A 19,644-nucleotide genomic window follows, 5' to 3' on the forward strand; every position below is an offset into this window, starting at 1 on the left:
AGGACAAAAACTACCTTCCCTCAGGATAAATTTGAGAAGATATACACTTAAAATATAGGATTATAGTCAGGGAAAATTAAATGCTGCATTTAATTTTTGAAGGTAAAGTTTCTTTCAGGAGAAAGAGCACTGTGTGCTGGTGCATCTAGAGGACAGAAAAAATAGAACTGGGTCTTAAAAGAAGGAAATTTTATATATGTGTGTATGTGTGTATATATATATATATATACATGAAATGACAGACTGATATATGATCTATGGAAATCATACACTGAGTAGGGAAACAACTTCAATTAATATGTTTATTGTCTCCAAAACATGTCATTTATTTTTATCTGGACCACCTGACTTGAGCCCTTGACCCTATTTGGGATATTTTTTCTCCAATCCCTAAAAACATTTACTTTTTTGTACCCTCAAAACACAGCACAAACCATCTCTTGCCCAAAAAGCCTTTCCTGTTTAACCTGCTTTTTCCTGAGAGACCTCATGCGGTACCCACTCCCTGCTGTCTCTGCCATCTTTCAAGCATCCCACAGCGTTCACACATAAGTTACAATCTGCTCCATGTATGCTCATCATCCTTACTGCTCCAAGTGCAAGTTTTATACTGTTGAATTTTTTCCACCACTTAATTTGAGTTGGGGTATAAACCACATACAATAAATGGAAAAACAGATTTTAAATGTACAATTTAATGAAGTTTAACACCATGTAATCACAGCTACAATTAAGATAAATAATATTACCATCAAAAAAATTCCAGTGTGTTTCTTTCCAGTCACAGGATTCTACATTCCTAATTTCTATGACTACAGTTTAGTTTTACCAGTAATAGAACTGCATTTAAATGGAATTACACAGCACATACTCCTTTGTGGCTGACTTCTTTTGCTCAACATGATGTTTTGAGATTTATCTATATTCCTAGCATGTACCATTCCTCTGGATTATTTAGTGGTATTTTATTCTATGAGTATATCACAGTTTGTTTACCCATTTTAATCTGTTGATGAACATTTAGGTTGTCACTAATTTTTGGCTATTATGAAAACGGTTGCTATTATCATTCTAGTAAAAGTCTTTTTTATAGACTATGCTTTCATTGCTCTTGCGTAAACACCTAAAGGTAAAATCACCAGGTCATGAGGTAGCTATATGCTTAACTAGGTAAGACGTTACACAAACTGTTTTTCAAAGTAGATTTACTATTTTACACCCCAGCCAAAAATATATCAAAGTAGCAATTACCCTAGTTCCTTGTCAACTCTTAATACCATTAGGGTTTTTTTTGTTTTTGTTTTTTGCCATTCTAATGGATGTGAAGTACCATTTCTTTGTCATTTTTATTTGCATTTCCCAGTTGACTAATGAGGCTGAGCATATTTTCCTGTGCTTCTTGATCAAACATCTTCCCTTATGAATTGTTTGTTCAAGTTTTTCTTTTTTGCCATTTTAAAAAATTGAGTTTCTTCTATTATAGAGTAACAAAAGTTCTTTAAACGATCTGAGCCTTTCACAGATGTGTGTTTTGTGACTATTTACCCCCAGTATAGAGCTTGCCTTCATTTTCTTAATGGTGTCTGATGAAAAATGCAAGTTTTAAATTGTGATAAGATACAATTTATTATTTTTTTTCTTTTATGGCTAAATTTTTAAAACTAAGAAATATTGCCTACCCAAGTTTGGGAACATATCTTATGTTTTCCTCTAAAAGCTTTGTGGTTTTAGTTTTACCTTTAGGCCTATGATAGACCTTGATTTACTTCCTTGAATCTTCCATTTTATCTGGCAATAGCTCCCTGCAGAGAACAATGCTTTATAAACATTGCTGGCTCATTTATTAGGAGAAATGCTTAAAGCCTATTGAAGAGCCTGTGCTCATCCTAGACAGAAAATCTACTCATAGGAATGAAGTCATGTATGAGGCCCGCTGAAGGAACTAGAGGTATTCATTTAGAACTGATGTGTTAATGGCCCTGCCCTAGGACAAGCCTTTGACTAGGACAGGGATAATCCAAAGTTTCTATTTCTCTCCCAATAGCAGTTTAACTCAGCACAGAAAGTGCAGAACAGTATGCTTATAATTTCTTTTTCTTTGAATATACATTAGAACACTTACCATGTCATTAGTATAGACTGAAGTCTCTTTAATGAATTAAGCTCCATAAAACAGTGAGTCACAGCAGCTCTGTTTAAGGCTGACTTTAAAACGAGTAATAACTGTTTTAAAATATTACTGTCAAGATACATATTTTTTATAGCCTAAAACATTAGCATCATGTTACAGGATTTAGATGGCTTTAAAAGTATTTTACCAATATTTCTTGTTGAAAACATGTCAGGTCAGAACAAAGAATTATGCCTGCTATTCAGATAAAGACTATTACCCAATGTATCTTAAAATAGAGCCTTGCAAGCTATTTCCTTCAGATTTTATTAAGAAAGCAGAAGATTGAGAAGAGTAAAAAACTCTTTTCCATTTTACTGAGGTTTGGAGAAATTAAAAAACGAACTAGAATAATAAAGCATTTCATAAGTACTTAGCAATTGATAAAACACTGTACATACAAAGAAATGAAAAGACTATTGTGAAGAGCTATATTTTGCCAGCTGCTTCCTTGATATTACTGAGCCAAAACACACTTCACATTCAGCAAGGTTCATTTCGTATAACTCTGCCTTAGTGCTTACGTTTCTACACTACAATTGGGCAACCAGCATAGGAAAACTATTTACATCTAACCAAGGACCTAGGCACTCATTGGTAGCCTGCATTTACTCTCTGTTTTTAACAACTACCCACACTCACAAGCTAACATTTCTTAGAAATAATCAACAATAGTTGCTAACAATTTAGGGGGAAAGAAAGTACCGTTGACAATTGTTTCTTTTTAAAGAGAAAAGAGGATTTCGTGAATACCTCCTTAAATTGGGTTAAGTTATGCACTTAAATTTCTTTCTCATCAAGTATTTCAATTATCACCATTTCCTTAACAGCACTCCATTACTTTTATGCCTTTCTAAATGTACAACGTACAATCCTTTTCACAGTCAAAGGTCAAAGTGAACAAACAAAGTAAAAAAAACTCCTGGTAAGGAATACTGTCATAAGCACATCTTCCACGAAGTGTTTAGTCAGTGGTTCCAATAAGTCAAAATAAACTTTTCATGTAAAGAATGTAAGAAACTCAAACGTGCAAGAAATGCACTCTAAAATGAACTGCCCAGACAATATTAAATTAGGAAAAATTATCTTATACTTTATAGCACAGATATAATTCATCTATATTAGCTGTAAAGTAAATGCAAACTTCCCATAAAATCCATTTTAAATCACACTGAAAGCACCTCATAAGAATGGACTGACTTCAAGTGAGGAAGGGGCTTAAGAAAGTTACAAGACCCTGTGACACTGGGCATGAGAGTATATGCTGTCTTCCTAGGAGAAGGTGGCTTTCCCTTCGTAAACCATCTACAGCCCTTTTTGGTTCTGATCATCATCTTTCTCCTGTCCCCTGCATATGTGCTTTATTTTTCCCTGTGCCAAGCCATCAAGTCCCAAGACTTTTCTCCAATGGCTGGAGTTCCTTCACTTGCTCACTCACTCCATCATTTAGTAAAAATCTTTAAGGTGCTAGGATAAAACAGAATATTCAAAGAAAATAACATAGCACCCTCTTCCCCCACATCTCATAGCCAACACTAAGATAGAAGACAGATTTGAAAATAGGAAGAAAAAAAAAAAAAGGATGGCATTACTATACAAGCACTTCTGTAAAAATATAATTTTAATAATGTCTAGAGTCCAGACAACCTATGTTTAATGTCAAGTTCATTCACTCAACATTAAACTGCTTTCTATCTGGGTGATATTGTAAATATGAGCCTAAAAGCTTCTTACATTTGGAATTTCCAGATACTTTCAGTGATGGGGTTCAAATATCTCACAAATCTGTTCACATTTTGACTTTGATAAGGCCATGTTATTTTTATAGAAGAGTCAGAATGCTTTGGAAACTGAGGCCATGAAGGGGTACCTGATTCAGATGAGCCTTCCCCAAACTCACGGCTCCAGGAGCAGCCACTGACATAAAGTTTCCACAACTTTGTGCCACAAAACAGAAGGCACCAAGGGGGAAAGGAGGAACTGAAGGCACTAAGGAGAAAGGAGGAAGTGAAAGAGGGGGAAAGGTAAGACGGCACCAAAGCCAAGGGCATCTGTGCACACTGCCAAGTAGAATCTAAGTCAGTAGCTCAGAACTCCTGTCACTGAGTAACTTGAAAGCACAAAAATCATCAAATGCCTCCTTGGATCCCTATTTAGACTCACCCAGTGCAGACTGCCCTTTGCCTCTGCCTGCCATCTTCAATTCTCAGGGCCACAAGACCCTGTTCCAAGCCTGTCCATGATTCCCTGAAAAGGACAGAGATCCTTCCAATCCACAGCTGGTCCAACTTTTGTCAGGAGAAACTTTTTATTCAAACAAAATCTTACCAACACGTACGATAGAAGCAGAAATGTGCTTGGTGAGGCTGAGACGGGACTCCATCAGTCTCCCTGGAACAGACCCCTGGAAAGTCGTTAAGGCTTTCCCAGAAGCCAGCTAAGAAACAGCTTAAAACCACTTCTCAGATTCCTTCTTACAGAGAGGGACAGTCTTAAGATGAGCCAGCTTATCACTGCCTACTCCCCTAAAGAGGAACCTTGAATATACCGTAAAATTGTCATCACTAATTTAAGGAAAGATGCGGAGACAGTATGGTATGAGTGGTCTGTAACTGGGCAACTGAGATGAGAATGAAGACTCAAAAGTGCTTTCATGATATAAGATACAAATACAACAGTAAAAAAGCAGAAGAAAATGATGCTCAAAGAAGAGAAATCAGTCTCTGGAACTTTTGAAAAATTCTTTAATTAGAAGATCTACTTTTACTTTCTATGATAAATATACAGATTAAAGTCTCAAAATACAGCATCATACATTATATTCTACAATTAGCTTCCCTTCATTTATCCCTTCATTAGTTCAACAAGTATTGAGTACTTCCACTGTGCCAGACACTGCTCCAGCTGCATCCAGCAGTGAATGGGGAAACACACAATAAACAAATAACTAACACAGCGTAACAGGCAGTTTCACACTGAAGAATCATCTAGCAGGCCAGGGGCAAGACACAGTGGGGAGTTGCCAGTGGATGAGGTGATAGGAGGAGATCACCAGGAAGATGAGAGATCAGAACAGAGACCTGAGAAATAAGGAAGACACAAAGGGAGGAAGAGCATATGGAAACGGCCCAAGTTGCATCTGACATCTTTGAAGAGGAGGAAGAGGAACAAGAAGGCCCAGCGTGGCTACAACAGAAAGGGCAAAGCAGAGGAGATGCAGAGGCTGAGAAGAAATAGCTGGTCATGTAGTGCCATGCGGGCCATGATCAAAATCTGGATTTTATTCTAAGTGTTATGAGACACACCCCCTCCACCCATTGGGTGAATATGAACAGGGAGTGGAAAGAGCCAATTTGTGTTTTTTGAGATGCTTCTTGCAGCTGACTGGAGAAGAGAACATATTGGGTATGAGGGTGAGGGGGAAACAGGAATGTCATAGGAGAACATTCCTGTTTCCCCCTCACCCTCATACTCCAATGTTCCCAGCATTGATTATGACTGAGGAAAGTTTTTAAATACATAAATTAAACTGCAATTTGAGGAGGAGCAATTTCAGGGGAAAGGAACCCCATCAAATATAAATGAGAAAACTCTCCATGCTGGGTCATGGCTACCTTAGAGAGGTGCACTTTACATAACCATAAACCAGCTAATGAGCTTAGGTTTGAATTTCTGAGAGATAGGCCATAAGAAGTTTTCAATAAAAGCTCTTAAGTGGTTTCTTCTGTCTTATCTGACAAAATACATTCCTACTGTCCTTGTGAGAAGAGTTCAATTCTTCCTCCAATTTGTAAGACAAGCATGTCCAATAATTACTTAATTGTATGCTAAGTGAGCACACACTCTTTCTGATGCCACACCAAACAAGTACTTACAAAATAATGCAATCAAGTCCAGCAGTTGTGCTGAAGACTAACCTCAAAACACAACCTTCAAAGTCTTGAGGGCAATGTGGGCAAAAGCGAGGAAGTAAGAGTACAGAGCAACTTATAACGGTGAAGACAAAAATGAAATAACTTCAATGTCCCTTAATAAGGAAATGGTCACACCATGATTCTTTTCTTCTATGGAGCAAAGTGTAACTATTCAAAAGAAAAATGTAGAGCTTTAAAAAATGAAATGGAAAAGCTGCCATGATACGCTGTTAAGTGTGTAGGGGCGAGAGAAGAGTGGTGTGAGATCTCAACCTCTGCCCGTAGTTATCTGCCTTTATATATTTAATAATTACTAACATTAATTGCAGGGTTGCCACACTCTAACACTGCACTAACTTCAACACTGCTTTATGAGCATTATCACATAGGGTTCTCACCACGACCCTATGGAATACAGAGAATTATTACCATTTAACAGATGAGTTAAATATTTTACCCAGCATCATACAGCTGATAAGCCAGGAGATGGTATTTGAACCCAAGAATTCCAACCCTGGAAAGTGCATTTGTAGACTCCCTATTACATTAATACTTTAAAGATGAGTCCTTGTTCTCACTGAGTGTATCAGATCAATTTGTTCTTACATTCTTTCTTGCAAATAACATTCAAGAGAAACTTGAAACTTCCACTTAGTGTTCTCAGAAATAATTTTAAGGAAAATTAAATTAACGATGAAACATCCAAAGCTTGTGACATTTTGGAAAATTGATATGACCCAAAGTGGCATTAAACTCGAGATCAAAGAGCAAAGCAACTTTGCAAATAAATGTTTAAAGGCTCAGTGACTGTTAATAATTCTGTCAGCCTATGACAGCAAATTGTGAATGCCACATTTGTGTATTTCCTTCTGGTTCCAGATGTTTATAAATGTTCAGCACAGAGAATGTAATGTTATCCAGTTTAAAATGAAACAGATGCCCATGATTTTAAGGCAAGATGGGAAGGTTCCAATCAGCATTCTTTTAGCAGTTTCACATGCTGATGACAAAGGAAAAGGAGACAGTTCAAGATGAGGCTGATGATTAGCCAAATCACTAAAGGGCACTGGGCCACCCTAAAAGCATAGGGCCTGTGCACACGCCTGAGCTGCTGATCTATCTCGGCACCCACTTCACCCATGCAGCAGTTCCTATCCTCATTGTCAACCTTCATGCACTCAGACATGGGTCTCCTCCCTGTTACCTCCACCACTCAACAGCAATTCACCAGAGTGTTGTCGCATCACCCTGGAGGACCAGCAGAGAGTCCATGTTTAAGACACCCTAGAGAGTCACGGCTTCAGCCTGACTCAACTCAAATCCTTACTAGTTGTGTGGCCTCATGCAAGATGCTTAACTTCATCTTGCCTCACTGTCCTTATCATTTAATTGAGGGGACATTAACAGTACTTACTTCATGAAGAAGTTATCAAGTTTTAATAAGTTAGTATAAATAATTTAGGACAGTATCTGGCATACTATAAAAACTCAAATCTTAGGTATTATTGTTACTGCTATTTTCTCCTGGTGCATTTTACTATGTGCAAAAAATTGTTATGCAAGGATAAATTTGCCAGCACTTTTTCTAATTTGTCTACATTGCCCATGCATTCCTTAGTGAATTAAAAAAAAAATTAAGTTTTTTATTTAATAAAATAAAGTAGGCTTTACCAAACCCCTTTCATGCTGGCTGGCAAGGGGACCTCCTAAGGGCTCCACTCTGTCAAGTCTGTGGCTGAGCAAGCAGGTGCCCACTGCTGCCAGCCAGGTGCCAGGGCCACCCCACAGATACCATGCTTACATTTACCACAGGGCCCAGAATTACTATCTGGAGTTATCTCAGGATGCAAACTCTCCCCACAGATGTTGGGGGCAAACCATAGTCCAAGGCTATTCATACTGGAGATAAATAATAATAAAATTCTCAAAACTAAACAAACACTGGAATAACTCAAAATCTAATAACTCTAATAGGATGTATTCTGAAAACTAAAATACATACTTTGTATCAGGGTACTTAATCGGGTGTTCATGAATCCCCTGCAAGTGTATAAAATGTGTTTGTATATTTTTCTAGTTTTCTGGCTTTCACCTAATTCTGAAAGGTGTTCATGACCCAAAGCTGTTAAAAATTGTTGGTTTAACAGTGATTCTCAAACTTTAACATGTTAGTTAAAACATATGTCCCTGTCGAGTTTCAGGAATGGGGGTGTGTGGTAGTCCCTGGGAACTTGTATTTGTAGCAAGTTCTCAGAGAATACACATACACTGTGAGAACCAGTAGCTTGAGGAATTATGTGGGCATTTGTGTTTTATTCTGAAGATAAGCAACCAATCTTTCTAATAAAAGTCAGGTATGGAAACAATGATCATTTCTCCTTTATATACCATAAATTACCTAGCAAGCAATGGCCATCATCGCTCCTATCCCCCACAATTGTACACAGGGACACCTGACTATCAGTTTAACTCAATTCAACAGATATTTATCAACTTCCTTATGTTCAATTAGATTACAAAGTAGCTTTGACATTACTATAAAACAGTGTCTATCGATGTATCTCCTGCCATCACTATAGCTCCATCTTTTTAGGGGAGGGGTCCCCCAGCAGTCAAACATGCAAACACCTCCCTAATCTCTCTGATACAAAGGTATCTGCAAATGAGAGTGGAGAAGAATGTAATGAAGTTTGGAAAATTCCACTTTCCCCTTGTTTCAGAATTAAATATGCATTGATAAAACATGGCCCCAAAGATCAAGATGCTCTCTACGCCCAAAAGATCAAAGTCAATCACATTCACTTGATAAACACACAGGGATTACTAGGCCATCCCTGCCCTGCAACACGCAGAATGAAAGGGGCCAGACACTGCACCACCATCAAAGACCACATTCTGGGGAGGGAAGCTGGAAGGCGGGAATAATGGATGTGACATCCTTAGGATAAAAATAAATGTTGACTTTGTTGAAGATATCTCAGCTTGGAGTATAATTTAGTATGAGTACAACCAAAGCAGGGACAGTATTCTAAATAGAAAAAAGATTAACAGTCACAAGAATAAGGAGGTTATTACGTTTATGAGACTATATATTAGAGCCTCCATACCTCAGAAAACTGATTCCCAAGGAACAAAGCTAGTCAGTATTGAGCTGTATCTATGCAAAATGACATCAAAAATTAGCTTTAAAAAGATATTAGTAGACCTAGGTTAAGAAGAAAATGAGAGGTCAACATAAATTCATAATGTGTTCTGGTAATATCAAGAATGGAAAAACAAGCATCTCATGTACTCACCATCAAATTGGTCTTAACTGATCAACACTTAAGTGCACATATAGGAATAACATTCCTCGGGTGTCGGGAAGATGGAAGAGGGAGGAGGGGATGGGTATATTCACACCTAATGGGTGCAGTGCACACCATCTGGGAATGGACATGCTTGAAGCTCTGCCTTGGGTGGGGCAAAGGCAATATGTGTAACCTAAACATTTGACCCCCCCCGACCCGTAATATGCTGAAATAAAAAAATTTTTTTAAATCTTAATGGAGCACTCATACAATTTCATTAGGCTAGATAAAATGACATTATGGCTCCTTTCCCCATTTTCAAATACCAAGCCTGTTCATTCAACTAACCCTCATCCTTCTTGCACTTGAAATGCACTGATGATCTGCTACCCAAGTCCTATCCATCAATGTGGTGAAAAACCCACTACATTCTCAGCAGTGAGCTGAATGCTGTGTTTGACCAAAAAAAAAAAAAGAAAAAAAAGAACAAAGAAAAACCCAAAAAGTGTTCCCCTTTTAGAGTGCTTATTAATCCCATCTATATATCACATGACAAAAATATGTACACATACCAAAAAGGGAATTGGTTCCAAATAATTCAGTATTAAACTACAGGGATTACAGGAGGGAGCAAACAGATGGACTAACACAATCAGAGATGTCATGAAGGAATGAGCTTTAAAACAGAGAATAAACAGTGGAAAAAGAATACACTGGGGCAAGAACAGTAAGCCAGGACTTTGAAAATGCCATGTGCTCTTTTAAGAGGTTGATGAAAGAATCCTCCTAAAGACTAACACAGAACATTTACACATAGTAGATGATCATTTAATTGGCACATAGTAGCATTCGCACTACAAAGAGGGACAAAGTAATACCTGTATTGAGGCTCATTTTCAGGTGCTGGTAAAGTCCTGCTCTTGCAAAAGATTTTGAGTATTTGAAATTCTATTCTGATTATACACAGTCTACCTTAGGGTACATATAAGTCCTAGTTTGCCCAGGACAGACCCACTTTACTCCTGCGGTCCCATGTAATTATAATTAAGGTCTTTGTTAACTCTCAAAAGTGTCCCAGTTTGAATAATTAATTAGAAGTTCACCCTATCCAAATCCGTTTTGGTTAAGCCTTTGGGTGAGTGAAATCTCTTCAAAAGAATAATATTTCCTAGGGCTATATACCTCAAATCAGAAGATTCCTACTCAAATCTTAAAGACATTATGAAAAATACAGCATGGCTCAAAAGGAACGTCTATTACTGAAGGAAAGCTGGGTGTTGGTCACACCTCACAGAAAGCATTCTTCACCCGGCCACAAACCTAGGGCAGGATAACTAATCAAACTCAAACGAAGAGTTAAAACACAAAAAGCAGCATTTAGGTGAACCTTTCAGCACATATTAAGAAGTTTCCCTTTCTTCAAGTGTATTTAAAGTATGTCATTTCCCAAATGTTTTAAAATAAATTTGGTGTGTGTGTATGTGTGTGTGTGTGTGTGTGTGTGTGTGTGTGTAACACCACATCGTCAGAACCATTTCACAGGTGGCAAAGGCAAAGCTTGCAGAAATTAAGAGCAAACCTGAATCCACACCTTGTCCACACCTTCTCCACCTTCCAGTGGGCAGACACTTGCCCCTAAGGACTCAAAAAAGTCCAAGCACATCCATTTTTTGAGGCTAGATCTAAAGTGAACAAAGATAGAAACAGAAAAGTCCCCAAGTTCCTCAGGATGTACCGCAGCTCTGGAGATTTGGCAGTCACACAGAAGACAGCCAAGAAAGTGGTAATTCTCATTCTCTTGTTGCAAGGGGTCTCTTGGAATTTAACCCAGAACCAGTGTCAGATGGCATTTCATGAATCTTTTTTTCTCCTTCATGAAAATAACAGAAAATTTTCATCACCTGGTTTATACACAAGGGCCATATTATTAGAAAGTCCTAAAAATGATTTTGTCAGCAACTAGCCAACAAACAGAATTAAAGAAAGTAAGAAAACCTGGGGAAATTATATTAGGAGTAACAATTGTGAGGCTCTGGAGTATTAGATTAAGCCCTTGATCTACTTCCAATCTAGGTTCCAGATCTTTCCATCTCATGGTGACCTCGTACCGTATCAGAACTCCCATTTAGTGCTTCCGAATGAAAGTTAATGTCACAAGTTATTGTATACATGCCACAGAGAACCATAAGGACTCACAGATTGAAATGGTATACTGGGTCTGTACCTTCACTAACTAGGATCATCAAAAATAATGGAGTTTCATGCCAGAAAAATTGAATTTGAGGCCAAAACAAATTGATTCTTATGTTGTCTGTTTCCAAAATGCCTAAAAGAAGCCAGAGAGGGAAGGTGGGAAAGAGGTAGCAAATATTTCCACTCTAATGCTGTAGTAAAGGGACAGTATGAGAAACTTAAAGGGGAGAATATGAAAAATATAAAAATTTGTGTGAATCTCATCTGAGCCAATTAATCCAGATGACACTTGAACAAAAGGTAGCCTAAACATAGCCAGGAGGAAAATTGTTATAAAATATAAATCCACAAATACTATATTTATACTGCATTTCAAAACTAATGTTTTCTCCAAGTAATCATTACCTTTTAGAGATAGGTTAAAAAAAAAACCAAAAAACAAAAAAACCATGCAAATCTTCACTTTTTTTTCAGTTCTCCATATAGGAAATAATACTGATGACAGATATTTATTTTGCTCTTCTATGTGCCAGGCACTCACAATAATATAATATTTTGAAGTAGATATTGTCATCAGTTTTGTGTAGATCATCCTAATGTTGAGGCTGTTTAGGCACAGAGAGGTTAAGTAATGTGCCCAAGGACACACAGCTGATGTGTGACTGAGCCAGTACTAAGGCAATTATTCTGAAGACAATACTCTTAACCATTCAGACATACTGCCTCTCACATAACTAAATTAAAAAAAAAAAAAAAAAAAAACCAGGAACACAGGTCAACAAATGTTTCAATTGTCTAAAAGATTAATATGCAGTATAAAGATTCTGTAAACATTTAGACTAACTGCAACATACCAACTAGCATCCAGTAAACTGAGAATTTAAATTGAAGTTGAAGAATAAGTGTTACAGAAAAAGAAACCACATAAACATAGCTTCTAGGCAAGGTCTCTTAGAAACCATTCCAAAGGGTTTTGAGAAAACAGACTGAAAAATGTCTACAATCTCTCATAACCATTTCCTTTTTAAAACTAAACCATTTCATATATTTCAGAAGTGGCCATATTATATGCTACTTTTCTGTTTTATTTTGTAATCTATTTGTCTCTAATACAGGGTTTAAGCATCCTAACTCCTGGCAAACCACCCATACTTCATTCATGGACTTGATAAGTGATATTTGATTTGTAGCAAATTCAAATATTCCTTTTCCTATGGCCTATTAAAAAAAAGAAAAAAACCCTCTGTCATTTCCCATACACACACACACAAAAAAAACAGAATAGATTAATAACCAGTCAGCTGAACTAACAAAACATTAACAAACGCTCTGCTTATATTAGCTTTTGTTCTCCTAATCTAAGGAAAATAATGTTTTCTGCCTTTACTATTACTTAGCATCTCCTAGGCCTTAATATAAGAAAAACTCATCTAGACATTGCTAAAAATGTCATTAGCATAGGAGCATTTGTCTTTCCTGTAGAGCAGCAGTCTGATTTCTGCAACAAAGAGGTATTTTTAGGACTGCGTGTTTTGTCTACATTAGGAAAAATATAGTAAAACCCCAAGAAACTTCTGGAATTGACAAGAAGGAATAAAGGAGAATGCTCATTCATACCACCTATTGAGACAGGGTGCGACTGGTGCCTGGGGAGAAGTCCACCAGCTCTGGATGATGCTAGGTCTTTGTTTCCCTCCCTCCCTCACCAAGGCATCTAGTGAGGTCACAGAAAAAAAGCACAGACGAGGAGAATATATTCTATTACCTCGGGCATGTTGAGACAAAAATTTAAACACTCTGAGAAGCATTCCATCAAATGTGCCCTGTCTTCAAAGGTTTGAGTTCACCAGGCTACTGCGTAACAGTTTATTTCTTCCTGGTATTATGTTTATAATTTGGAAATACTTTCCCTGAGTTATGGATGGTTATGTATCTGAGAGCTTTCCTGTAACCATGGTGACTGAGTCAAAGACATACTTAAATTTATATCATTCCATAACAATCAACATTTATTAAAACCGCAAGGCAGAGCAATCTATTTCTATATACCATATATTTAACAGTACAATTTTGAAAAAGTTATAAAGCAACACTCCTACTATTCACTGACGACCTATTTTAGCTGTACATTGTAGTAAGAAAATGCAAATTACTTCACGTAAACTTTCTAACAACTTTAAATGAGGTAGGTAGTACTAGACCCTTTTTGCAGATGGGGAGAGAGAGATTCAGAAAGATTACATCACCAGCCCAAGGTTCCCTGGTTTATAAGAGGCAGAGCTAGCTTTTGAATCCAAATTTAACTCTATATACCACGTTATATAGCATTAACTGCAAAGAATCACAGCTTCATCAAATCCTGGCTTTGTCTCCATGCAGGAGTAGACAGACAAGTTTGCTGTAATTTTTCCTTCATTTGTCCTGGATAAAACTCTAGCCAAAGATAGCCAAATGTTTTGCCACAAGGGCCAGCTCTGGTCCCCCTAGAGGACAAGAAGGCTGCAGGAAAAGGGCCTGTGCGCGGGTGTTTTTCTTGTTTGTTTTTTTACTTCAAAATAAGATATGTGCCGTGTGCATAGGAATTTGTTCATAGTTTTTTAAAACTATAGTCCAGCCCTCCAACGGTCTGAGGGACAGTGAACTGGCCCCCTGTTTAAAAAGTTTGAGGACCCCCGGTATGCCCCTACAGCCTTTCTGCTGAGCAATATTTAACTGCCATAGACGCATGCTCTCTACTTGATGGATGCTCATTACCTAGACCCTCCTTCCCAACTTTTGAACTATGGCAAAAGTTAAGGCAGATATTTAAGTTACACCGTACATCACACATCAGGGGTACCAATTAGTATGAATCCCAAAACAGCATTTTTACAAAGAGAAGCCACTGTCTTCCTCCTACATCCCCTCAGTTATTTGGCCATTAGCTCTTCTCAGATTGCTTATTCTTAAGTGAAATCTTTCAACAATCTGATCAATTCCACAAGCCAGTCCCTAGCCTACCTATTTGTGACTCAGAGGCTTATATCTTCTAAGTGGTTGTCTACATTTTTATATGAATAAAAGCAAGGATCTTGCTCATTATGATACTACATTTATATTATTAAGTATAACATAAAGATTCTGGGGAAATTACAAAAGAGAGCAGCAACGCAAAGTATCAGAACCTGACTTAGACTTTTGGTAGCAGACAAGTTTCAACCAGAAAGACAAGAATGAAAAACAGAGTTTTAAAAGTGTGTATACATCATGCATGCAATATTTATATGATAGAAATAATTGCAACCTGCCAAAAGGAAAATGCCAGAAGGTCTCTCCAGTTAAATACAACAGAAAATTAGCAATAAGGATTTGTCAACACAAACTGGAGTGCTAAGAAGCATCAACGCAGCAAAAGTTTTATCATATACATAAATATATACTTGGACATTACATATTTCTTTAACTGCAACTGTTAGCAAAAGTACTTTAAAGCTTATTCATACACATATAGCTAAGAACTGGATTAAATGAGATTTGGTTCAAACTATAATATTGAAATAATAAGAGCTAACATGTATATGGTATGTTTACATATCTTAACTAATTATTAATGGGAAAATGTGCAGCCGGACCCACAGGAAGCCTGCCCTCATTAGACCAAGACAGCAAGGTTTCTCCTGGTCACTAGAGGAGGCTGGGAACTGCAATGCTTTTGAAGGTGTTAGGTCTCAGCTATAAATAATACTCATATAGTTCTATTCTATAGTTATATGAATGAAGGATGCTGATTTATCCAAAAGTTGTGGACATAATTATCTAGGTTAGGGGGAAGTGTGAAGAGTAAGGGCGCTAAGTCTTCATATTCCAAATAGTGAAGTCAACAGACACTCATGAAAGCCAAGAACTGACAGTTATGTGGAAATATAGGCATTGATACCTAAAAATAATAGCTACAGAGTAAAAGAGGTAGCTACTGGGGCATAGGAAAAAAGAGCATGAACTGCTATTTTTTCATTATAAATTTTGTAAAATTATTTGATTTCTTAAACTACATAAATGCATGACTTTTGATATAAATTTTAAAATAATAGTTTAATTTAAATTAGCAACAAAAAGAAAACAAGAAAGGATTCAAAATAAAAAGGAGGTATATTAAAGGTCTAAATTTCTTGGACTAGAAAAAGAAGAAAGAAAAATAGTGGAGATCCACATTGATTAGCTACAATCACCTTTTTATATCTCTGAAAGATCATCCTTTCCCATTAAACTGGAGTCTTAGGGACCAGGTGTCCAGAGATTGCTAAGCAGGAAGACGATGTTCTAAGTCAAAGAAGCCACCCTGGACACCTGGCAGTATGAGTGACAGAGACTGTGGAAAAGTCACCTCTCCTGGTCCCCACTTCCAAGGCAGGCCAAACCACTGCATGAATGGACTGGGGGAGCACTGGGAAAATACTTGCCTTTCCCCTAAACCAGGAGAGACAGCCATCACTATACAGTGCAAAGTCCGAGGAGTGGCCTAACCAGAACTCAAATTAAGCACTACAGGAATTCAGAGAGGGGGAAACCATTCCCTCATTCTCCTTGGAAAGACAAAGAAAGAGAGGGCCCATTCCAGTCTGAGGAAACAGCCTACCGAAAGCCAGACGTGAGAGAACAGATAGTGTATTTGCAAGTGGATATGATCTAAGCCACATCAAAAAGTACATCTTTGCACACTTTTAAGAACCAGGTGGAAAAAAAAACCAAAAAACAAATATGTCTTATGCTGCTGCTGCTCCATCACAAGTTGGAGGGGGGCCAGGAGCCTCCTGGGACAGTTCAGTGGTTTCTGGCACAATACACAACTACAGATGTGATCAAGTTAAATACAGTAAAAAGAGGTGTTCTTCTTAAATGAACTACTTTGTAGGCATATACTCTCCGTGTTTAAACTGGTCTATTTTGCTTGGTACAGGCACTTAAATCCCAGATACATTATACAGGGTTCTTGTATCCCCAAGTCCTTAGTGGGGTGGTGCTAGTGGATTCAGTCAATACTTTTTTACTTATAATCCCCCAAGAGTGTTGAACTCAAAAGACTTAAGGGTTTTGGTTTGAGAGACTATCAGTTCTCCCTTCGGCTTACAAAATGTAACATACCATTAAAAATGGACAAATTCCCTTTAAAAAATCCCCTTAAAAATATTTTTTCCTATGTCATTCTAATGTAGTACTAGCTGCTTTCAACATTGAAATCATTGTTTTAAATAAATAAAATAAGTTAATCCACACAGCCCCAAACATTGATTTTGGTTGAAATATACATATTCAAGGTTTTCTTTGTATTTGGACAAGTTCTAGCAATTAGTGAATTACATATAAACAAACCTATTTCTGCATATCAAACTGAATATAAAAGACAATTTATTCATATATCATAGGTCACAAAATTTCAAAAATAAAAATGAACATATTTTTCCTCTGGCCTTTATGAATGTTTAGATGTATCACTTATGAATGTTTAGAAGTATCATTTATGAAAAACACAAGTATCATAAATAAAATTTGGAAGAAAATTCAGAAATCAACATGCCTTTACTTTTGTATTCTGTTATTCCATGAGTAAAAATGGTAGGCAATGAAGATGCTAAATCGACTAAGCTATTGCCCTGGTCCCCAACAGCTCACAATCTAGTTGGGAGAAACAAATGGTAGACAACTAAAAACCAGCAAATTAAGTACTACTCATGGTTGTACCTCAGGATCCCTATAAGTATCTATAATAGCATACAGAAGGTGACTAATAAATTATTAGTTGTTTGGATGGATGAATAGATGAACAGAAGAATAGATAGATAGAGACATGCATGGTATTTTACAGTAATAGAGAAGAGGGTGAGTTTATCCAGCAGGGGGAGGGAGGGAATAGATGGTCAGAAATGAGCTCCCAGAGGAAGGGTAGGCCAACTATATCTGAAATACAGGGATAAGAAATACTCAGAATAAATAGAATACAGACAAATTTGTTACACAGCTATGTAATTATTTCAATATGCATTAAAAGATAAAATAATCACAAAATCTGTGACTTCAAAGCTTTGTTTGCTCAAGATGAGACTAAACATTTAATTTTTAAGGTAAATCCATGTACACAAAAGTCAGATTTAAATAGAGTAGGTGGTATGTGGATATATATAATAAAGATTTAGAGGTGAGTACACAAATGGCCGAAATTTTAGTAATGCAGTTCAAATTCAGGACAAGCCAGGTAAAAGAAGAAAAAAATTATTCCAGAGTTCTAGGCCGAGGGAAAGGCTTGAGCCCAAGCAAGAGGCAAGAACCACAGAAACTCAGAGTTCAAAACAGGTCAGCATTGCTGTATTATAAAGTTCAAGGCAAACAGTGGCAGAAGATGAGAAGCGTCAAAGCACAGAGCACGGGGTGCTGCATTAAACAGCACCAACTGCTTTTGCAGGTGACAGAGATCAACAAAACAGACATAGCTCTGCTTGCGTTTTAGGGGGACCCCTCTCATGGGTGACTGGAGGACAGGCTCTGGGTGGGAAGCAGACCAAAGGCAAGGAACATAGGCAAAAAATGACCTGGGGTTTGGTGGGAAGAACAGTCAAGAAATATGCAGGTTTTAAAAAAATCACCAGGCTTTGGTGATTGACTGGATATGAATGGTGATTGATGGTTTATATTAACAGCTTGGGTGATGGGTAGACAGTGTTATTGCAAAGAGAGGGGGAGGGGGGAAGGAGGCAGGAAGGGAGGCACAGGCATTGATTTGGATGAACCCAAGGAACACCTGGATAGAAAGAACAAGGGACAACAGTGTACAGAAATGCAGGAGTGATGCAAAAGGCCAGCAGAGGTGCCATAAGTGCCATGAGGACAGGGAAAGGGAAGAGAAAGGCAAGAGCATGGGGTTCAGGAGCTCAGGATGAAAGCCACAGAAGAAACATGAACATTGAAGGGCAAGCCCTTAACTGTGAAGGAAACAGTGTCAGAGAGGGACAAGAACAGTACACCAAAGTAGCGAGGAGAGTGACTCATCATCAAGAGCTGTCTTAATGCCTCATACCCCTTAGGATGGCTACTACCAAAAAAGACCAAGCAAACAAAAACAGGAAACGAGCGTTAGCAAGGACATGGAGAAATTGGCAACCTTGGGCACTGTTGGTGGGAATGTAAAATGGTGCAGCCTCTACAGAAAACAGTAAATCAGTTCCTTAAAAATTAAACATAGAATTACCATATGATCTAGCAATTTCACTTCTGGGTATATACCTAAGAGAATTGAAAGCAGGGTCTTAAACAGATATTTGTATACCCACGCTCGTAGCAGCATTATTCACAATAGCCAAAAGGGAGAAGTAACCCAAGGAACCACGGGCAGAGGAATAAACAAAAATGTGATATACATACAATGGAATATTATTCAGTCTTAAAAAGAAATAAAATTCTTACACATGTTATAATATGGACTAACTTTAAAGACATTATGCTAAGTGAAATAAGTCAGTCAAAAAGAACAAATACTGTGTGACTCCACTTATATGAAGTACCTACAGTAGTCAAATTCATAGAGACAGAAAGTAGAATGATAGTTACCAGGGACTGGAGGCTTCAAAGAGAGTTCCAGAGATGGATGGTGGTGATGGTTGTGCAATCATGTCAATGTAATTAATGCCACTGAACTGTGTACTTAAAAACAGTTAAGATGGTAAATTAAAAAAATTTAAAAACTGCCTTAAAAAGAAAAATAACTTTTAAAATGTCCATGGTGTTTGAGCAGTGGGTGATGAAGAGGTCTTTGGGCATTTTTAGAGAGGTGTTGAGGATAAAATTCAGAGTAGAACAGATTGCAGAGTAAATGAGGAAGTAGAGACAGCAAATGCACATCATTTTTCAATAAGTTTGGATAACATAGTTTGGATGATTGCTGGTAAAGGGGACTTAAGGTTAAGAGAGAATTCTGAGGGTTTTTTTTCCCCTTTAATCTTAATTTTTGAGGGTTTTGGTTTTATTTTGTGTGACAATGGTAACAAGCATGATTAATAACAAGCATGCTTCTCTAACACAAAGGGGAAGAAACTGGTAAAATGGGTAA

The 19,644-nt window shown here is 37.4% G+C and overlaps 2 protein-coding genes across 7 annotated transcripts in view; one reads left to right on the forward strand and one right to left on the reverse strand.

Annotated features, from left to right (window-relative positions):
- Positions 1-19,644, reverse strand: part of MED12L (mediator complex subunit 12L) — a 317,206-nt gene that overhangs the window by 158,103 nt on the left and 139,459 nt on the right. The gene's annotated exons all lie outside the window — the stretch shown is intronic.
- Positions 1-19,644, forward strand: part of P2RY14 (purinergic receptor P2Y14) — a 46,637-nt gene that overhangs the window by 6,784 nt on the left and 20,209 nt on the right. The gene's annotated exons all lie outside the window — the stretch shown is intronic.

The sequence above is a fragment of the Microcebus murinus genome, chromosome 1, assembly GCF_040939455.1.
Source record: "Microcebus murinus isolate Inina chromosome 1, M.murinus_Inina_mat1.0, whole genome shotgun sequence".
Taxonomy (NCBI): Eukaryota; Metazoa; Chordata; class Mammalia; order Primates; family Cheirogaleidae; genus Microcebus; species Microcebus murinus.